Here is a 21,846-nt window from a genome sequence, read left to right as displayed (position 1 = left end):
ACGGATTGGCTACTCCCCCTGCCACCAGCTAATGGCTGGTGGTCGGTGCTCTGTGGGCCCACCATGATGCATGTGTTTCATCCCTGCCGTCCATCTATTTTTATAGATCATTTTGTAGTATGAGACTAAAAATGAGGTATGTCTCAATCTCAAGTGGACCACATTACAGGAAACAATGTTGAATAAGACTATTAAAAACTTTTTGGGGGCCATAAAAGTTTCTGAGTAGCGAATCTGTTTCCCATCGACATGGGTGCCCCCCTGATTGTAGGGCCCACCTCAATGTATGCATAGCGGATTGGCTGGTTAACGGAATGATGAACGTGATGTGGCCAATCAACATCTTTCTCAAGTATAACTAATCTGAATCCAAGGAGCTCTCTAGACTCCTCGTAGAGATTTCAACTGGTTGAAATTTATAATTTATTATTTATAGTAAGTGTCCTATGTGGCTTAACCACATTAATTTTTTTTAATTTTTATAAACACTTTTCATGTTAGACACAACTCCGAAAGTCCCGGAGATGAAGAGTTACAATTAAACTAAAACTTATTAAAATTAGTAAAAATAGAAATAAACATGGAATTTGACTGTTGATATGATGGAATATCGCCAATTTGGTGTGGGGAACCAGCATAGCCAGGTTGGTTGGCTAAAGTAGCTCATTTTACCCTAAAATCATATATGGTACGTCGAGTAACTCAATTCAGTTTGCCAAATATGCCTATTTTAAGGTTTCGATCTTGATGACTTTTGCCTCCAATCGGGCTTTCTCTAATCCATCTTGGACATGAAAGTGTCCGCGTCCCACTCTACATCACTGGTGTACCACACAATATTGATCTGGCTGGTATGGCTACGTCGCGCAAAGACTAGCAGTGACGCTCTACATCACTGGTGTACCACACAATATCAATTTGGCCGGTGTGGGTATGTGTCGTGCAAAGACTAGCAGTGACGCTTTTCGAGCTCCGACTTGTACAAACGGTTCATTAAAATTACATAGGGCACACAATGGCTCCTTAAAGTTACAACAGCACACAATGGTGTGTTTATTATATTCACACGGTTTGGCACATAAAATTAATTATATCCAAAGCTAAAGTGAACCACACCACAAATACTTGTAGGACAATAATTTTCACTGGTGAAACATTCATAGGGCTCACCATAATGTTTATAAACATTATCCATTCATAAGGTCACGCAATTTATTCATAAGCTCACACAAACCTAGATAAAGAGGAAAAGCAAATATTATATTGATCCAATTTCTCGAAAGGATTTCTCTGGTAGATGTTCAATCCCTGCTACTTTTTACAGTGTAGTCTACTTAGATCTTTAGATTTGTCTTTTTTTTTTTAATCTCAAGCCTTATGGTGATCTTACTAAATGAACAAACAATTTGGATATAACACATACCTCATGATAGGACCCATAGAACTTCGTCGCATCAACACACCAGCCAGGTCAATGGTGCATGGTATGCCATCCAATCTGCTTCCATTCTATACCCACCTTAATGTATGTATTATAGATCCAGCCCGTCCATCCACTCTTTCAGCTAAAAATGAAGCAGGCAAATTTTCAAGCGAACCACACCAAAAGAAATAATAATTATCAACCATTAAAAACCTTTTATGTTTTGGATCAAGTTGATATTTGTTTTTGTTTTTGTTTTTTTTTAATGCAACCTTTTTAACATGTTGGATGGTCAACAAACATTGTAGTGGACCACATGAAGTTTCAGTAGTGGGTATTCAATGATAATTGTTTCTTATGGTGTGGTACGCCTGAAAGTTTTATCATCCCCCATTTTGGAACCATACTCTAAAATAAGATGAAAAAACAGATGGACAACACCGACACAAAATGCATATATATCCATAGGGTCAGCATCAGACCCACATGGTGACAGAATGCATATATTGAGATGGATCATACGGTCAGCGTCAGACCCGGTGTCTCCAGGTCATAGAGGTCTTTATGCCTGGGGTTGTGCATTCATGTGTGCCATGCCACACAGTAGTCATGATAGGACGCTAGATAGTGACAGAAGTTTTATATTAGGGTGATATTTTTTTTCACCGTTTATCTAAGTTGGAAGAAATCTATAAACAGTTTGGATAGCATATAAACATAATGTTCAACTTTAGAAAGCTTTCAATGGTGGACATTATTGTTCCCATTATTTTGTTGGTGGGGCTCATTTGAGTTTTGGATCGTCATGGTTTTTAGAATTCTATTTGGCACCGATTCGGATCAAGAAATGAGGAAGTGAGGGAGTGGAGAGGAGAGAGAGAGAAGAGGAGGGTGGTGATGGTGGTGGTGGCTGCCGGGCTTGCAAGAGGAGGGAGAGAGGGAGTGGAGAGGAGATAAAGAGAGGAGGGTAGTGATGGTGGTGGGTGGCTACCGGGCTTGGAAGATTAGGGAGGGAGGGAGTGGAGAGGAAACAGAGAGGAGGCGGGTGGTGATGGTGGTGGGTGGTTGCCCAGCTTGGAAGAGGAGGATGAGAGAGGGAGAGGGGCTCAAGGATCAGGTCGGGATGGGTTGCAGCCTATACATTAAATATACTTAAAAACTAAGATTTTTTATTATTATTATATATATACTCAAATCCGAGTCGAGTTGGTTTCGGATCGAGCCGAGTCTGATCGGATCGAGTTTCGAGTCGAGTTACTGGGTAACTTGAACTCGACTCGGATTGAATTTGGATTGGGCGAAGCCTACTCGGTTCGGACCGACTCACCCATTCCATTTGGGTCTAGTTGGGTTTGAATGAGTCAGACAAGTCGAGTCATCCCGTGCCCAGCTCTATAGGCAATCCGCTCCCCCACCCAATCTGGTAAGGGTATCAATGGGGCGGGCTTCAGCCTGAAAAATTAGAATTTTGAATAAGCCCGGCCCAAAATAGTTCAAAATCCTTGCTGAAGCCTACCCTGGGCCCATTGACAGCCCTACAATATGGGAGTAGATTGGGTGTGGGCCCGGCCGCACCCAAGACAGTGAGGCTCCTTACAGTGAGCCCACCTTGATTCATCTATTATACATCCACAGCGTTTATCCATCTTTCCAAATAATTTCAGGATGAGAGCCAAAAAATAAAGTAGATCCAAATCTCAAGTGGATTATACCATAGGAAATAGTGGTGATTGAATGTTATATACTTTCTACAGGTCACAAAAGTTATTAGATCAAGGTGATATTTGCTTTTTCCCTTTATATCTAGGTTTGTGTGATCTTATTAACAGTTTGGATGGCAAATAAACATTACGAAAACATTATAATGACCTTAAAAACCTTTAAATGGTTTAGTCGACCTGATATTTATATATGCTTCATTTTTGAATTCATGCCTTGAAATGATCCAGCAAAATGGATGGACTGCATGGATGTACAATACATACATCGTGGGCCCCACAATAAGGGCCCATCATATCAAGTGAGACTGGGCCACACCTAATCCTCTCCCCAATCTCAACGTGGCTGCAAATCTTGCTGTCTGCTTGCACCACGTGGCGCATGTGTTTGTAATGGCCCCCCATCACATGATCTCCTAACAGAAATGGCCCATCAAATGATCTGCTAACAGTCCTGTTTATTGTGGCAGATTATCCGAGCCTACACTTAGACCCTGGCCTCATTCAAGGCAGTGCAGCCCTTATCATGGGACCCACCTTCATGTATGTATCCTCTATCCACATTATCCGTCCATTTTTCCATATTGTTTTAGGGCATTATCCAAAAAATGAAGCAGTCCACTTATCAGGTGGACCATGCCAGAGGAAATGGTGGTGATTGAACATTAATGGGCCACTCAAGTTTTAGATAAATTAATATCTGGTTTCTTTCCTTTTGTAAAGGCTCATGTCACCTTAACAACGGATTGGATTGGATGGAAAATAAACACTATTAAAACATTAAAGTGCACCTTAAAAAGTTTTTAATGGTAGGGTTTTCAACCACCACTATTTCCTGGAGCATGGTCCACCTGAGATTTGGATCTTCTTCATTTTTGGGATCATGCCATAAAATGATCTGGATGGACGGTGTGGATATGGAATACACACAACAAGGTGGGCCCCACAGTAAGGGCCGCACCATCTTTGGTGAGGCCTCACCTAATCCTCTTCCCATGTACACGGGCCTGAGACCTGCACGGAAAATAGGGTTGTCACGGGCCCGGCCCGGGTAGGTCTCGGCCCGTATTTTATACTGTTTTGGGTTGGCTTTATTCAAAATATTGAATTTTCAGGCCCAAGATCGGCCCGTTGACATCTCTGACAGGGAGTTTACATTTGTACCGTACCGGTGCTGGATGGAGTGCATCCAACATACTGCTGAATACAATCCACAGGGGTTCTTTTGGGCCCACCGTGAAGTATATGTTTTATCTATGCCGTCCATACATTTGAACAGATTATTTTAGGGCATGATTAAAAAAAAAAAAAAGCAGATTGAAGGCTTAAGTGGACCACACCACAGAAAGTAGTGGGGACTGAAAGCCTACCGTTGAAAATTTCTTGGAGCCATGAGAGTTTTGGATCAAGCTGATATTTATGTTTTTCCTTCATCCAAGTCCACGTGGCCTTATGAACAGGTTGGATGATAAATAAACATAAGAGTAGGCTCTAGGAAGTTTTAAATGGTAAGAGTTCAATCCCCAATGCTTCCTATGGTGTGGTCCAATTAAGCTTTCGATCTGCCTCCTTTTTGGGCCCATTACCTAAAATAATATTTCAAAATAGATATACAGCGTGGATAAAACACGTATATCAAGGTGGACCCCACAGAGCCCCTAATAGAACAGCATGGATAAAACATGTAGACCATTTCCCAGTAGTAATACCTGGGCTTAAAACTTACTACTTGGGCTAATTGCAGTGAAACATCCGGAGTTGTGGATGACTAAATGCAAAGTAGACCCATGTGCGTGAGATTAGAGTCATTACTCAGGCAATCTCCATTGCATACATGCCAATATCTAGAAAATCAAGCTGATATAAATAAAATCATCAGGTGGGCCACACATGTATTAGTAAAAATCTCGATCAAAATTCAATGCACAAGTTGGGCCCACTTGCTGATCTGATCCCTTTTCTCACATGCGACCATAATCGCCTTGGTTGAAGTTCATTCATTTTCTTCCTTATTTTCTCTTTTTTAAGAACGCATTCATTCATTTTCCTCCTTTTCTCTTTCAAGTACGCCTCCCTTGATAAGATCTCTCCCCATCGGGCTAGTTGAGGTAAGTTCGAGCTTAGGTCTTGCTTCCTAGGACTGGGGAATTGATGAATTTCAAATGCATCCAAGTCAATTAAAGACATGAATACTCTCACTTTCTACGACCATGGTTTGATCACGTTCGAATCATATCCAAATCAAGTAAGGGCATTTGGATGGTTTGGGCTCAAATCATTGGATGGATTAGATTTGATTGATGGGATCTTATTATATTACAAACCTTGACATACCGCAAGCCGCAAGCCATTAATTATACTAACATAAAATAACCTTTAATTATAAGACAAAATTGGACAAGGAGCGTGGGATTGTATCATTTCATAAAACACGTCATTTAGCTCAAAGAGGAAAGTAACCCAGTTTGTTGATGATTGTGCATTATTCACCGCGCTTAAAGGTGTTGCAATAGGAAGAGTGTTGGTAGGGTTAAAATAATTCCATCACACATTGAGGGGTGCTGAACGGTTTGATTGTTAATAGAAAAGGTGCAAGACCCCAGATAGCCTCGAAGTGACAACAAGAGGATGTTGTGAAGTTGGCATAAGATGTCTTCGAGTAGGACAAGCACCACACTATGGACGCTAGTCCTTAAGATTGGAGTGAGGCTTGCTATCGCTACTGCAAGTCAATTTTCCTGATTGGAAGAGCTAATCCAAACGTCCAAAATGTATATCCTTTTAACTAGATTTCAAAAGAAGAGCACAGTAGAGCAGTCACTCGATAAACAGATATGTACTATCAATGTTGTTGATGTCTTAAATATGTCAACAACAGGGTTTATTGATGCCATCGACAGACCACTCGATGCCATCGAGTAAATGTCAATCCCATCGAAATTTTTTATAAAATACATGTTGGTTGTTAGAACAATTTAGAGTTGCTACTCGATATCATCGAAGTAAACATTGAGGGTCGTCGATGGCATCGAAGGTCCCATCGAAGATGTGCGCAAAATTGTGCAAGTGCGTAAGTTGTTTCTTATTTCGATTGTAACACTGTATATCAAGTGTAATTGAGATTTTTTTTTTGGGGGGGGGGTGAGAGAGAGATAGAGAGAGAGAGGTGTTCTAGGGCTTTCTAAATCGTTCCTAAGCGTTTAAGGGCATAACTAGGGCTTATGAAGTGGATTCGAGGCTTGTTTGAATTGATAAGACTCTATCTCCTGTAATTTCTGCTTTCATAGTGTATTATTAATCGCTTTGTGTCATAGTTTTTTTCCATAAGGGTTTTTCCACATAAAATTTGAATTGTTATTGTTTGGACTTGGTTGTGAAATTGTGAGTACTTTGCTTGATTCATATCTGTGTGCTTCTGCGGTTCCCCAACAATCATGAGATACAAGTAATGGTGCACAGAGAGGGCGCGAATTGTATGTTTGACTTCTATGTAAGCACTTCCTTATATGTCGTGACCCTCAAGCTTTGAGGCATTAGTGAGAGCATGACTTGTACACCATAGCAAAAGTGCCTTGTCCGCACCTATTAAGTAAGAAGGGTGTAAGCTCTAAATCTCATCAACAATACTTCACTGCAGAATAATGATTCTCTGCCTGAGAATCTAGAGATTAATCTTGAAAATGATCTCCCTTGACGAGGTATTTATAGACAAATAGAATCTGCGCTCCCTACGGTCAAAGCGACCTATTATCGGACGTTCTTTTCCAAGGATTATCGAATTGATTTTCGGTCGCTCTTCATGGACAATTAGACTGATTGTCGATTACACTCTTTATAAACAATTGAACTGATTGCCGATCGCTCTCTTCTACGACAAGACAATTACATCACTAATAGTGCTCTTGCTTAGAAGGTATTTAATGAACATCATCGCTATTACTACAGGACACTTTCGTATTGTGCTCTTCATCAGAGCAAGATAATGACTTTGCCCATGCGCTTCTTTTTTGTCCAAACATGGCCCATGAAGGAAACCACATGTTTAATAAAGGAAAATTCATTGTTTATCTTCTCCAATCACGACACCCTCTCTTTAAGGGATTCCACTCACAGAGTGGTTTTGGCTATACTAAATGTAAGCAAATTGGGATCGAAGTATCATGCATTGAGCATGGGAAATAACCATCATAAATGAACTTCCATGAATGATGGAAATAAAGCTTTTGGACAACGTGTTAATGGTGGTTGCCGATGCTTGCATTTTTCGATCCTTGCGTCGATTAATGAGACTTTTACCCTAATATGAACTAGTTAGGGGAGAGGAGACTAAAACAGCTTTTATATTGTTAGACTAGTAATGGAGGAGTCCTACCCATCATTGGATTCCTCATCACCAATGCTTTTGCACGTCTCCCACACAAAAGGGAAGAGAAATCCCATTTCAATTTTAACTCATTGATATGGTACTACTTAAATGCATGGAATGACTTATACACCACCATTTATGGACCCCACCTAATGTATATCTGATTAATCCAAACAGCCTATTTAGGCAATTCCATATGTGACTAGAACATCATTAAAGGAGTATAGGGTTGTCCTTACATCACTTCCCTCAAAGCACAAAGTCCTGTCACTTGACTTCTTTGGTTATTCTTCTTTCATGAAGAGAACATTTTTTTTAAGGAAGAATATCTTTAATGGTTAATAGTCTGGCAAGGATTATGCTGCTAAATGATCAACCGGAGCTTACCTTTTGATCACTTTCTTGGGGGCATAGGTGATGTCGAATTCAGAAAGCAGTAGATGCTACTTTGCCATTCTTCCTATCAATGCTGGATTTTGGAACAAATACTTTAGTGGATTCATATTTGGAGTAAGGAAATCAAATAGGTAATCATGTACTGGCAGTGGCACTAGTGGTTCATACGAGGGCAAGGTAGGTCTTCTCGATTGTCTAATATCTTGTCTCGTAGTTGGTAAACATTGTTCTCAAATAATAGATTACTTGCTCTTTTCTCCTGGTGTCATCATACTGGCTAAGGACACCTCCAATCACTGTGCTGAAATTAAAATATATGGTAACAGTGGCCTTTCATGAATAGGTAACAATAGCACTAGTAGATTCAATAGGTACTTCTTGATCTTAAATAGCTTGATAGTCATCATTCCATGCCTTTGAATTCATTCGAAATAACTTGAAGATAGAATCACGAGTATTAGCTAGGTAATGAAGCGACTGATGTATTGGGTTCTAACAGAAAGCTGCAAATTCCTTTCTTAGTCTTCAGAGGTTGAATCTTAGTAATAGCTTTAGTTTTGGTTTAATCGACCATGATATCTTCCTTGTTGGCGATGAAGCCAAGTAGTTTGCACCCGATTGCACCGAAGACACTTCAAGAGACTCTTCAACTGTTTGGGGAAAAAAAACTCTTCAAAATGCCCTTTGATGATCAAAGATTTAACAATATTATATCGTCCACATAAACTTTCATTTCCTTATTCATCGTGTCATTAAACTATGCTATCATATATAACTCATTGGTATGTAGCTTCAACATTCTTAAACTCAAATTTTTTTTCATCATGCATTGACATGCACACTCCACCATCTTTATTCATCATGGTATGGTGGACCATTTCAAACTGAAATTTGCAATTTTTTTACTTTTTATTTTATAAGATTCTAGATTTTCCATTAGCTGCTGAGTCCTTCCATCTGTGAAAGCTCAAGCTCCATGTCTTGCTTTTGGATTGTTTTATAGTAAGAACGGTTGCTGGTAGTTCGATAGCTGCAAGCTTGAACCCGTCTCCATAAGATGATGAAAAGAAAAAGAAAAAGAAAAAGAAAAAAAAAAAAGTCTCCATAAGATGGCTGGTGTACAGTGATTCAAAAACTCCAGGATTTGTGCTCCACTGTAATGGGCCTAGGCCCAAAATACTGAACATGTGGTCCAAACTATTTATATGGACTATTCAAGCAAGGGACCCATCATGCTGAATGTGATCTGTTAGCAACTTTTCAACCGTCCATTTAGTTAGTTCAATACACTGCGTACAAATCAGGTGTGTGGCCCAATCCATTTATCATCAGTACAAGTGAGTCATGGCCCATCACTGTCCAATCAAGATCAGAGGGTTTTGGGATCCTTTTATTCCTGTGATTAGAGCTGCCATCAGGCCCACTATGATTTCAAGGCCCCAAGATGAAACGGCTGGAAGTGACCTCAAGCTTAAGGATGATTTCTCTTGTATACCGGGCCCGCTGGGCGGGTCAGACCTACCTTCATCAAATCAAGCGGATTGGGTGGGTGATGTAGAGCGGGTCACGGATAATTTCATGGCTAAGATGGATCAGAAAAGGACAGAGGTGATCTGGACTGTCAGAACTTAAAAGGACGTATCTCGCAAACCGGAATGAGTTATGTGACGTACCATATATGATTTTGGGGTAGGAAGAGCTACTTTAGCCACCCAAACTATTTTTAGTAAGTTTTAGTTTGATTGTAACTCTCCCTACGTTGGGGCTTTAGGAGTTGTGTCCAACACAAAAAGTGCTCAGAAAAATTAGGGGAACATCATGGTTGGGCCAAATAGGGCACTTACTATTTTTGGCTGAAAACCATGCGCACTAGTAGGAGTCATGACCATCTATAAAATAGTAAGTTTATTATTTATAGTAATTCACAAGAGTTTTAGTTATAGTATGATTCCGAAACTTCTTCCAAAACTTAATATCCATATTTAAAGGGTTGTAAACTCATTTATTTTGATCATCAATCAATTTACGAATTTCTAGAAATTATTTTCTATTTTCTTATTTTCCTTGTGGATTCGAGGTATCTATGTAAGAGTCCAAAGAAGTTCGGTGGATTCACAACAGTTATCCCTCAAGGAAGACGTGCTCGACCTCAACACATTCTCCCCTGCGTCAGTGGACCAGACCTTTTTCGATGCATGGATCAAGTCCTATTTATAGTTGTCATGGGCTAGACATCGGGCTACAGGATGGGCCCAGACCTTATTTTATGCGATGTTCGAAATATGCTCGTGATAGGAGATTGTTGGCCATATTTATTTCTATTCGTCCATTTGGAGGTCTAAATTATCAGAGATCAGGATACTAGGACAGCCAGGCAGTGGGTGAAAGTGCCCTAGTTTGTCAATTAGCGTGAACGTTGAGTCAGCAAGACAAATGAGCCCCATAGGAAGATTGTTCAAGCGTCTGCCTCAACAGGATGTGTGCCTGAACTCGCCAAAGGAAAACCTTAGCCTCACATCCCATGTCCCAAAACACCAGGTATATAAAACCCTTAAAAATTGAATAGAACATTCTAAGGTTTTAGGTGAGAAAACTATTTTACAAAATCAGGAAAATCTTTAAGTTTTCTACCTTTGTCGATTTATCGACAAGTGGCTCGATGGAATCGAACACCATTATCGATGTCCTCGAAACTCACTTGATATTATCGAATTGAGGACTTCGGATGTCTAGCAACTACAAAGAACTCTGGACTGAATTATCAATTAATCGATGGATTGTTCAATATCATCAACTTTTGAATATCGAGTCCATCGAGTCAACTCGATAAAATCAACATCTGGTCAGTTGTGTCCAACATACTACTAAGGCAAAACATGTGATTCTCGATATATCGAAGGGATCCTAAATATCCTCGGAATTTAAATCTCGATGATATTGGTAAACCTTCAATCATATCGGATTGGGACACAAATCTATCCAGCAAGTTTTCAAGTTAAAAGTTTTCATGTATCGAGGATTACTCGATAAAATTGATATTTAAATACTGATCATATCAAGGCGTGGTCGATGTCATCGAAATAGGACATAAACTGTCCAACGAGCTTATAGGAAAATTCCTTGAGATTATCGATGAATCGACACCAGAATCGATATTATCGATATTCAAATTCCGATGATATCGATTGATGCTCGATCATATCGTATACCTGTTAAGTTTCAATGGTAAGTGCTCTCTCATTTTCAAATGTTGAGGAATCGAACCCTGTGTCGATGAAATCGGAGTTTCGAAATCCGATGACATCGATGAGTGTTCGATTTCCTCGACCAGTTGGCAAATAGTTTCAAAAGCGTTTGACAGTTTGAGTTTGTATCATTGAGCGGTCATTCGATGCTATCGAGAGTATACGCTCGATGATATCGAACTCTATCAAAAATATGACCATTTTATATCCGTTGGAACTTTTTGTCTATTTAATGAGAGCTTGCCTTTGGTTGTTGATAGAGAAAACAGAGAGTGCTTTTGAGGGTTTTAAACCCATATCATATACCCCAAGCCTTTTCTCTCATTGGAGTTCATCCTCCAATCCACCCTCATCATTGACATTCAATAGAGTGGATTGGGAAATGAACTTCCGCATTCAAGGATCCTACAGCTACCATCTTAATGGCAAATCATTAAGCTGGGATGCCTTAAATGCATAGATGATTGGAATCTCTCTGTATCCTTTATAGGAAAACATTTAATAGAGTAGGATTCCATCATAACCTTGACCCAACCCGTAGCCTTACATTGGTACATCATCTGAGTTGCGGTACAAGGGGGTTGAAGATTCTTCGTCGTCAAAGGAGGAGATCTTCATCATCGTGCTTAATGGGGCTCATCTACTTGTTTGTAAGTCACTAGAGTCCAGAGAACCCTTGTGATCATTCCTTTTGTAGAATTGGGTCAAAGGTACTTCTCACCCCTTTCAAGTCCTCATAGGAGGCCTCCGACGGGAGCGTACGTGGGGGTGCTGTGTGTTGACCCTTGCTCTACGGAGAACATAAACTTAGGTCCTTGTGTAGGTCCTTGACCTGTGTGGTCTAAAACCTGGATGCTGTGTGTTGACCCTTGCTCATGGGAGCATAAACTAGTAGGTTCCTTGGGTGGATCATTGGCCTGTGTGGCCTAAAACTTGGGTGCTGTGTATTGACCATTGCTCCTGTGTGGGGCATAAACTCATGTCGTTGAAACATGTTAGAGTCAGCCTAGAGTAGGTTGTACTAGTTTGAGGTAAACCTGATTTAAAACCTCTGTTAGTGAGATCCGGTACACTCAAGGGTTGAGTGCGTCCGCCGAAAGTGGAGTAGACACGTAGTCGAACCACTATAAAAATGACTGTGTTTAAGATTGCCATTTACTTCTACTGATTGTATGATTTCTCTGATTGTTATTGCATGTGCACATGATTATCTGGAACTATGTGAATCACACCTCACACACAGTCACATCCATCATAAACTATATTGAGCATCTTATTTATTCTTTAAATAGTTTAGAGATTGGATCCTCTATTTGGCTTGAAAGCCATTAGAGTTATTTTGAAGAAATCCTGATACTTGCATATTTATTCAGGATAGGGTTGATAGGTTTTAAATTATCATAAAATATTAAAAAGTCCTATTCACCCCCCTTAGGACATCTTGGCATATTCCCACTTCAACTAAAGCGGTCATTACCGTAATTTCAATTGGTATTAGAGAGGGTCTCTCTTAAGGGCTTCACCGCCTAGAGAGTGATCTTGACTGAAGTTGGTAATATGGCCAAAGGAGAGGGCTCATCGGTAACTAGACCTCCAGTATTTGATGGATCAAATTATACATACTGGAAGGCTAGAATGTATTGCTTTCTGAGATCTTTGGATCATGATGTTTGAGATATTATTAAAAAAGGATATGTGCCACCAACCGAACAAATAGTACTTGAAAATGGCACAACTATCACCAAACCGAAATCCAAAGAAATGTGGACAGTATTCAATAAAGAAAAACAAACATTTGAAGCTAAAGCAATGAATGTTATCTACTGTGATGTGTCCTAAGAAGTCCTCATTCAAATCAGTAAGTGTAGAACAGCCAAAGAAGCATGGGACTTGTTGGAAACAACCCATGAGGTAACTAGCATAGTGAAAAGATCCAAACTACAACTCCTAACATCACAATTTAAAAGTCTCAGAATGGAAGAGCATGAGACCTTCATGGAGTTTTTCACAAAACTGAACATCATCTGTAACTCCATGAGTGGATTAGGAGAAAAAGTTCAGGTTCCAAAAATTTATAGGAAAATTTTGAGATCCTTATCGGAACTGTTCAATTCTAAAGTCATAACTATTAAAAAATGTAGAAATATGGATGAGATGAAAGTAGAAGAACTTGTAAGTTCCCTACAAACATTTGAACTACACTTCAAGCAAACTCTTAAACCCAAAAATACTGTCCTTAAAACTTCAAAGAATACTCTAAATGAGGAAGATGAAAGTGAAAGGGAGAATGAAGATGATGAAGTGGCTTTGTTGGCTCAACAGTTCAGAAAATTCTTTCATAAAAATCGAGGCCGACCATCTAAAGGAAGACAGATGGACAACAAACATTTCACAGGTAAATCTGGTAAAAAGTCCAAGGAACCACAATGCTATACCTGTAGAAAGTTTGGTCATCTGTCCACTGAATGCCCAAATAGAAAAATCAAAGGAAAGGCAATGACAGCTACATGGGATGATACTGATGAGTCAAAATCAGAATATAGTGACTCAGAGAGTGATAGAGACCAAAAATTCCTGAAAATTCTTATGGTCTCTACAGCCTCTATCATTTCCATAGAAACTGAGAGAATCCAAGAACCTCAGCCCACTGAGTCATTTCCTTCTGATAATGAGGAAACAGAGAAAGAAGAAGAAGAAAAAGATAAACTGCTGGATGCCTATAATCAACTTTACATCCATAGCATCAATATCCTTAAAAGACTTGGGATAAGTGAAAACAAAAATAAATTGCTACAAATAGATCTAGACAAAACATTGAAAATCAATACACACTTGATTAATGATCTACAACAATACCACTCAGAAAATGATAGGCTTGAAAGAATCAGTACCTTTCTTAAATCTGAGTCTGAAAAACTGAATAAACAGATTGAACTATTGAAAGATAAAAACATGCATCTTCAGAATGAAAATCACACACTCAGATTTGACGTAGAGGAATCTAGAAAATCTATTGAACTGAATTATAAATTTTCCCAGAGTAGTGAAAAATTAGAAAAACTCTTAGAGATGGGAAGACCTGGGAAAGACAAGAGTGGTTTAGGATATGACAAGTTCAAAACAAAATCAGGATGTGCAGCGCCAATGTTTGAAAAATCTGCTGCATCAGGAAGTAAAACAGAAACTACTCCTATTTGTCATTCATGTGGTGATTGTGGCCATTATAAATTTGAATGCATATCTCCTACGAGGACTCAACTCAATTCTGGTCAAAATCATACTAATAAATACAGACCAACCAGAAGAACAATACGAAATGTCAGAAATCCGCCTAGGAATATGGCTAGAGGTAATACACATCCATCACCACCCAGAATGACTGAAAGAATGAAGGAATTATTGAATCAAGTGGCTGAATTAAATCAGAAAACTAATGAATTTATGAAACAAGGAAACATGATCCGGTTACCTAACTTGATTAATGAATCAAAACCTACCATAGTAAAAAATCCTGTCACAAAATGGGTAGTAAAAGAAAAGAAAAATTGCCTTGTTACTCACTCAAATCATATAAAAGGCAATGATGCTAAGTGGTACCTGGATAGCAGATGCTCAAGACATATCACAAGTGACAAATCCCTTCTCTCAAACTATTCAAATCATAATGATGGGATAATCACCTATGAAGATGGAAGCACTGCTAAGGTAATAGGACAGGGAAATATCAAACGAATAAATACGCTTAAAAATGAGAATGCCTTTTACATAAAAGGATTGACGCATAATCTTCTGAGCATTTCTCAAATATGTGACAACAAGCATGTGGTTACATTCAACAAGCATGAATGCGAGATCCTATACCTATCAGGTAAACCAGTGATGAAGGGTTGTCACACAAAATAACCACTGCTATGTCATTAAAGGCAAAGGAAGGGCTGATCCATATGCTTAGAAACATTTGAGCATGGAAGAACATGTCCAAGTCATGCATCTAGATCTGGATAGTTGTTGAAAAGATGCAATTTTGATGAATTTTTATGATATATCCGAGGTCCCTCACCTCATTTTTTTGTGCATAAACATCCTGATGTTTATAATTTTGGTTGGTACAATGTCTGTACAAATTTTGATGTGTATTCTGTCCGATACGAAAATATACTAAGTAATACATATATGAAAGATTGTTGAAATGCTGAAATGAAATATACACATCTTCGATAAGTCTGTCAATGAATCATATGGATGCTCGACAAAATCAAACAAATATCGAGATCATCGACGTCCCTTTTGGAATCAAAAGAGTCACATGTTCGAGAATGTTATCAAGGACACCTTCGATAACATAGAATGGGGTATATCGATATCATCGAAACCATGTTCAATGATATCGAAGTTTACCGCCCGATAAAAGGCGGACGAGCGGGAAAATTTCCATTTCACTTCTCAAAGATCAGTTTCTCTCCTCTGCTCCTCTCTCAGCCGTTCTACATGAAGCTTCATCTGTGAGTCCTATAAGATCATTAAAATCCGGTAATACCTCGTCTATTTCATTAATCCTCAAGATTACATCTTGTGTCTTTTGGGTATTTCTAGATTTTTTAGAGAAATTGTTTGTAAAATTGTAAATTCATCAAATCTCTCTCAGTGGTTACCGGTCAATGGGAAAGGACAAGGGCAAAACGTCTGGTCCTGGAGAATCTTCAAGATCCTCGAGACAAAAAGTCCTTGCTCCGAAGGCAAGGGCAAGGGCGCCTGATCATGGGACCCCAACACACCAGTGAACAAGACAAACATCGCGTGGTGGGTCCCAACATGACGCACCAGTCCCTCCTCCTGCTAGGGCAAATCCTACTCTGACAAAATATACTAGAAGAAAGCTGGTCCATGAAAGGAAAATTGACAGGGAGTGCTTAAAACCGTACAATCTGGAACCGCTATTAGCCGCAATTGATTGGCTGCCTCTCCTCGACTTTGGCAGCCCATGTCACTATGAAAGAACCTATAACTTATTTGCTTCCAGTCACTCTCCTGTGGTAGAACCTCCTTCTATCACTGTTTCTGTTGGGGATGTCGACGTAGAAATTACCCCTGAATCTATTACAAGAATCCTTAGCCTCACTCTGTCTCCCGTTGGTCTCCCTGACCTGGACCTTGAAAATGTTGACACTCGATCTAAGGTCGCGAGATTTCTTTACCATGGTCGGGATATTCCTTGGCACCAAGGTAATGCGTTAAAGGCAAAATTCTTAGAACCAAGGTATCATATTCTGCATGCATCTTCGCTTCAAATGTGTATCCTCAAAGTACCAATTGAGCAGACCTTACAGGATTCATGGCCATGGTAGTATATTGTGTAGCAACTGGGATCAAGATATGCCTTCCCACTCTGATTGTTCACTAGTTAGTGTATGCAATTCACACTTCTCGAGACGTGCATTTACCCTATCCTTGGATTATTCACATGTTGTGTGATATGATCGGTCTTCCGGTAACAAACGATCGGGAACTTTCTCTCCAACACTTCAACAAAAACAACATTAGAAAGATGGATTGAAGTTCTATCAATATCCCGAAGACCAACCCGAGGAAGGGATTCATGAAGAAGGTGAACTGGGTGAAGGGGCTACACAAGCCGAAGGAGTCGGAATAGTCGAAGGTGACCCTCTCGCATCGCAGTAAGCTCCGTCTTCCTCCGACCTCGTGCAGGCAAAAAGATTCAAACTACATCAAGATCGAATTGGAACGACTTTGCGAGAAGTCACTCAGATGAAGGAGACAATGAATGTGAGGTTCACTGCTCTGGAAAGACTGGTGGCTGGGGTGCAGCAGTCGGTGCAGCAACTAGTTGATTTGATAACTTGCCAACGAGACGATACAGCACCGTCTTCATCAGCTCCTCCACCGTAGTATTGACAGTCTCTATACCATCACATACACCAGATACTCATCACAACGTTTGGGCATGGATATCTTTTTGAATGCCCTGCGATCGTATGAGTGTATGTGATGGATGACTAACTTTGAAAGTCTAACAAGTTTTTTTGTGAAGTTTGAATATCCTTTGAGTGAGGAAAATACTCTCTTTTGTATGCCCATGGATGGGCTAAATATTTGTGTCTGTTGGTTTGGGATGGTTGTTACAAGACTGCCATGCTTGGGCAGTTCTTCTTTTGGATATTATTTTGATGGCTGTGTGATGATTCATATAAATATTAGTTGCCATATTATGCACTGCAATTCTGAGGAATATTGGTATACACTGTGTCTACTTACTTCTGCATATTCCCTATCACTTGAGAATTGATATTGCGATTTATGTTTGTCATACTATTATCTGTTCCATTCACCGCTTTCCCTTGACCTGATATGCATAACTGTTTTCTATAAGAGAAATCACTATCTGTCTTCCGCATTCTCTTCTGCTCTACTATTTGAGTTCTGGTTCTCCCAATTCTTCAACTTCAGTCAACGTATATTGTTATTTTGCCATTTGCCAATGACTGACAAAAAGGGGGAGAACAAATTTCACCCCCGAGGAAATTGTGTGTATCTATTTGCAAATGGTGGTATAGGTGTTAGGGGGAGCAGTAGTAAGAAGATAGGGAGAGCAACTACTACTGAACGATACAGTCGTGTGTATGCGTGAACTCAATAGCTTTGTAAAATTGTGTAAAGTTCATGTACACACAATTTACGGTGTTAGTTTAGAAGTTGTTCTAGGGTGTTTTTTCACGTAATTGACAAAGGGAGATATTGAAAGTGCCCTGGTTTGTTAATTAGCGTGAGCGTTAAGTCAGCAAAACAAAGGAGCCCCATAGGAAGATTGTTCAAGCATCTGCCTCAACAGGATGTGTGCCTGAACTCGCCAAAGGTAAACCTTAGCCTCACATCTCATGTCCCAAAACACCAGGTATATAAAACCCTTAAAAATTGAAAAGAAAATTCTATGGTTTTAGGTGAGAAAACTATTTTACAAAATCGGAAAAATCTTTAAGTTTCTACCTTTATCGATTTATCGACAAGTGGTTCGATGAAATCGAACACCATTATCGATGTCCTCAAAACTCACTCGATATTATCGAATTAAGGACTTCAGATGTCTAGCAACTACAAAGAACTCTGGACTGAATTATCGACGAATCGATGGACTGTTCGATATCATCGACTTTTAAATCTCGAGTTCATCGAGTCGACTCAATAAAATCGACATCTGGTCAGTTGTGTCCAATATACTGCTAAGGCAAAACATGTGATTCTTGATATATCGAAAGGATCCTCGATATCTTCGGAATTCAAATCTCGATAATATCGGATTGGGATACAAATCTATCCAACAAGTTTTCAGGTTAAAAGTTTTCATGTATCGAGGATCACTCAATAAAATCGATATTCAAATACCGATTATATCGAGGCGTGGTCAATGTCATCGAAATAGGACATAAACTGTCCAGCGAGCTTATAGGAAAATTCCTTGAGATTATCGATGAATCGACACCGGAATCGATATCATCGATATTCAAATTCCGATGATATCGAGTGATGCTTGATCATATCGTATACCTGTTAAGTTTCAATGGTAAGTGCTCTTTCATTTTCAAATGTCGAAGAATCGAACCCTGTGTCGATGAAATCGAAGTTCGAAATCTGATGACATCGATGAGTGTTCAATTTCCTCAACCAGTTGGCAAATAGTTTCAAAAGCGTTTGACAGTTTGAGTTCGTATCATCGAGCGGTCATTCAATGCTATCGAGAGTATACGCTTGATGATATCGAACCCTGCTCGATATCGAAATCTGTCAAAAATATGACCGTTTTATATCCGTTAGAACTTTTTACCTATTTAATGAGAGCTTGCCTTTGGTTGTTGGTAGAGAAAACAGAGAGTGTTTTTGAGTGTTTTAAACCCAGATCATATACCCTAAGCATTTTCTCTCATGAGAGTTCATCCTCCAATCCACCCTCATTATTGACATTCAATAGAGTGGATTGAAAAATGAACTTCCGCATTCAAGGATCTTATAGCTACCATCTTAATGGCAAATCATTAAGCTAAGATGCCTTAAATGCATAGATGATTGGAATCTCTCTATCTCCTTTATAGGAAAACATTTAATAGAGTAGGATTCCATCATAACCTTGACACAACCCGTAGCCTTACATTGGTACATCATCTGAGTTGCGGTACAAGGGGTTGAAGATTCTTCGTCGTCAAAGGAGGAGATCTTCATCATCGTGCTTAATGGGGCTCATCTACTTATCTGTAAGTCACTAGAGTCCAGAGAACCCTTGTGATCATTCCTTTTGTAGGATTGGGTCAAAGGTACTTCTCACCCCTTTCAAGTCCGCCTCCGACGGAAGCGTACGTGGGGGTGCTGTGTGTTGACCCTTGCTCTACGGAGAACATAAACTTAAGTCCTTGTGTAGGTCCTTGACCTGTGTGGTCTAAAACTTGGGTGTTGTGTGTTAACCCTTGCTCATGTGAGCATAAACTGGTAGGTTCTAAAACTTGGGTGTTGTGTGTTGACCCTTGCTCCTGTGTGGGGCATAAACTCGTTTCGTGGAGATACGTTAGAGTCAGCCTAGAGTAAGTTATACTTGTTTGAGGTGAACCTGATTTGAAACCTCTGTTAGTGAGATCTGGTACACTCAAGGGTTGAGTGCGTCTGCTGAAAGTGGAGTAAACACGTAGTCATACCACTATAAAAATGACTGTGTTTGAGATTGTCATTTACTTCTACTGATTGTGTGATTTCTCTGATTGTTATTGCATGTGCACATGATTATCTGGAACTATGTGAATCACACTTCACACACAGTCACATCCATCATAAACTATGTTGAGCATCTTATTTATTCTTTAAATAGTTTAGAGATTGGATCCTCTATTTGGCTTGGAAGTCATTAGAGTTATTTTGAAGAAATCCTGATACTTGTATATTTATTCAGGATAGGGTTGATAGGTTTTAAATTATCATAAAATATTAAAAAGTCCTATTCACCCCCTCTAGGACATCTTAGCATATTCCTACTTCAACTAAAGCGGTCATTACCGTAATTTCAGTGGGACCTACATAAGTGTCCACCAAGAAACCATAGCCAAGTAGTGGGACCTCCATAAATGTCCATAGACAGAGAGGCCCATGAAATCAATGGTCTGGACACAATATTAGGGGCCCCACTCGTAGCCAATTAAGACCCAAAGGCACCATAAGCCCTAGGTCCAAATATTAAAACTCCTCAAGGCTAAAACTTTCATGTCTATATCCATCATATCAGAAAGTACTTACTTGGCCCCACCCCATGGTTTTAAGACCGACGAGTCTGATGCAACATGTTCCAATCAACTTGTACTCAGCAAGACTGATCAATGCCCCGAGTTCACCCCCAACTCGGTCCGAGTCACCCAGTCTTAACCATGGCTAGAGCTAGCCACTGGACGGCTCAACTCGTTCAAACCCGAACCGACTGGGTGAGTCAGTCCAATCGAGTAGGCTTCACCCACCACACTCGTTCAAACCCGAACCGATGAGTGACTCGACCCGACTCAACCCGAAATTCGATCCGAAACCCAACTCGACTTGGGTTTGGTATATATATTAAATAATAATAATAATAATAATAATAATAATAATAATAATTTTTAAAAAAAAAAACCTAATTTCTAACTATCTCTAACCCTACCCGCCTCACCCGACCCCGACCTGATCCCAAACTCTCTCCCTCCTTCCCTCATCCTCCTCTTCCAAGATCGACATCCACCCACCACCACCCTCCTCTCTCTCTCTCTCTCTCTCTCTCTCTCTCGTGCCAACTTTACCGGAGTATGTACTTCTGTCCTACCCTCTCTCTCCGACTCGTGCCAACTTGACCCAATTATGTACTTCTGACCGGGTAGGAATCGGCCCGGATCAGTCCAAGCCAGACCCAAACTCAGATCAAGTCAAGCATGATGGACTCGGTACCGAGTCGGATCAAGTTCAAGTCAGACTTATTTAAAAACGGGATCGAGTCGGGTCAGCCCTAACTTGGTCCAACTCAACTCGATGTCCAGCTCTCCAACTCGTGCCAACTTGACCCGATTATGTACTTCCAACTGGGTAGGAATCGGTCTGGATCAGTCCAGGCCAGACCCAGACTCAGATCAGTTCAGGCATGATGGACTCGATACCGAGTCGGATCGAGTTCAAGTCAGACCTATTTCAAAACCGGATCGAGTCGGGTCAGCCCTAACTCGGTCCGACTCAACTCGATGCCCAGCTCTAGTGGGGCCATGGACCATGGCCCCACCAATAAAATCAAGAAAACAGACCATACACAACTTGTAACAGCAGAACAAACCACATCCTATTCGGGTTTTTCAGTTTGTATAAGTGGGACTGTGATCCAAACCTCTATTTTTCCCCCTTAAACAATCCAAGCCATTGATATGGAAGCCTCACCATGGATGGCCCATGACCCGAAAAATCCCAAGATTGATAGATCCTAGCTCTTAAAACTTGGCCTTTTCCTTGGTTGACCTGCTGCTGCATTGTCTTAACCATCCATTTGTGGACCACCTATTTCAGGGATTAGAACTCTTCCAAATAACAGCAATTTGGGTCAATGGACCATCCATAGAAGGGCTCACAATATCAACTCCATGGGTCATTGGATGATGGGCCCACTCACCCTCCTCTTGTGCCAGTACAACCTTTCTG

Source organism: Magnolia sinica, chromosome 14 (genome assembly GCF_029962835.1).
Source record: "Magnolia sinica isolate HGM2019 chromosome 14, MsV1, whole genome shotgun sequence".
Taxonomy (NCBI): domain Eukaryota; kingdom Viridiplantae; phylum Streptophyta; class Magnoliopsida; order Magnoliales; family Magnoliaceae; genus Magnolia; species Magnolia sinica.
Note: the sequence above shows the minus strand (reverse complement) of the source record.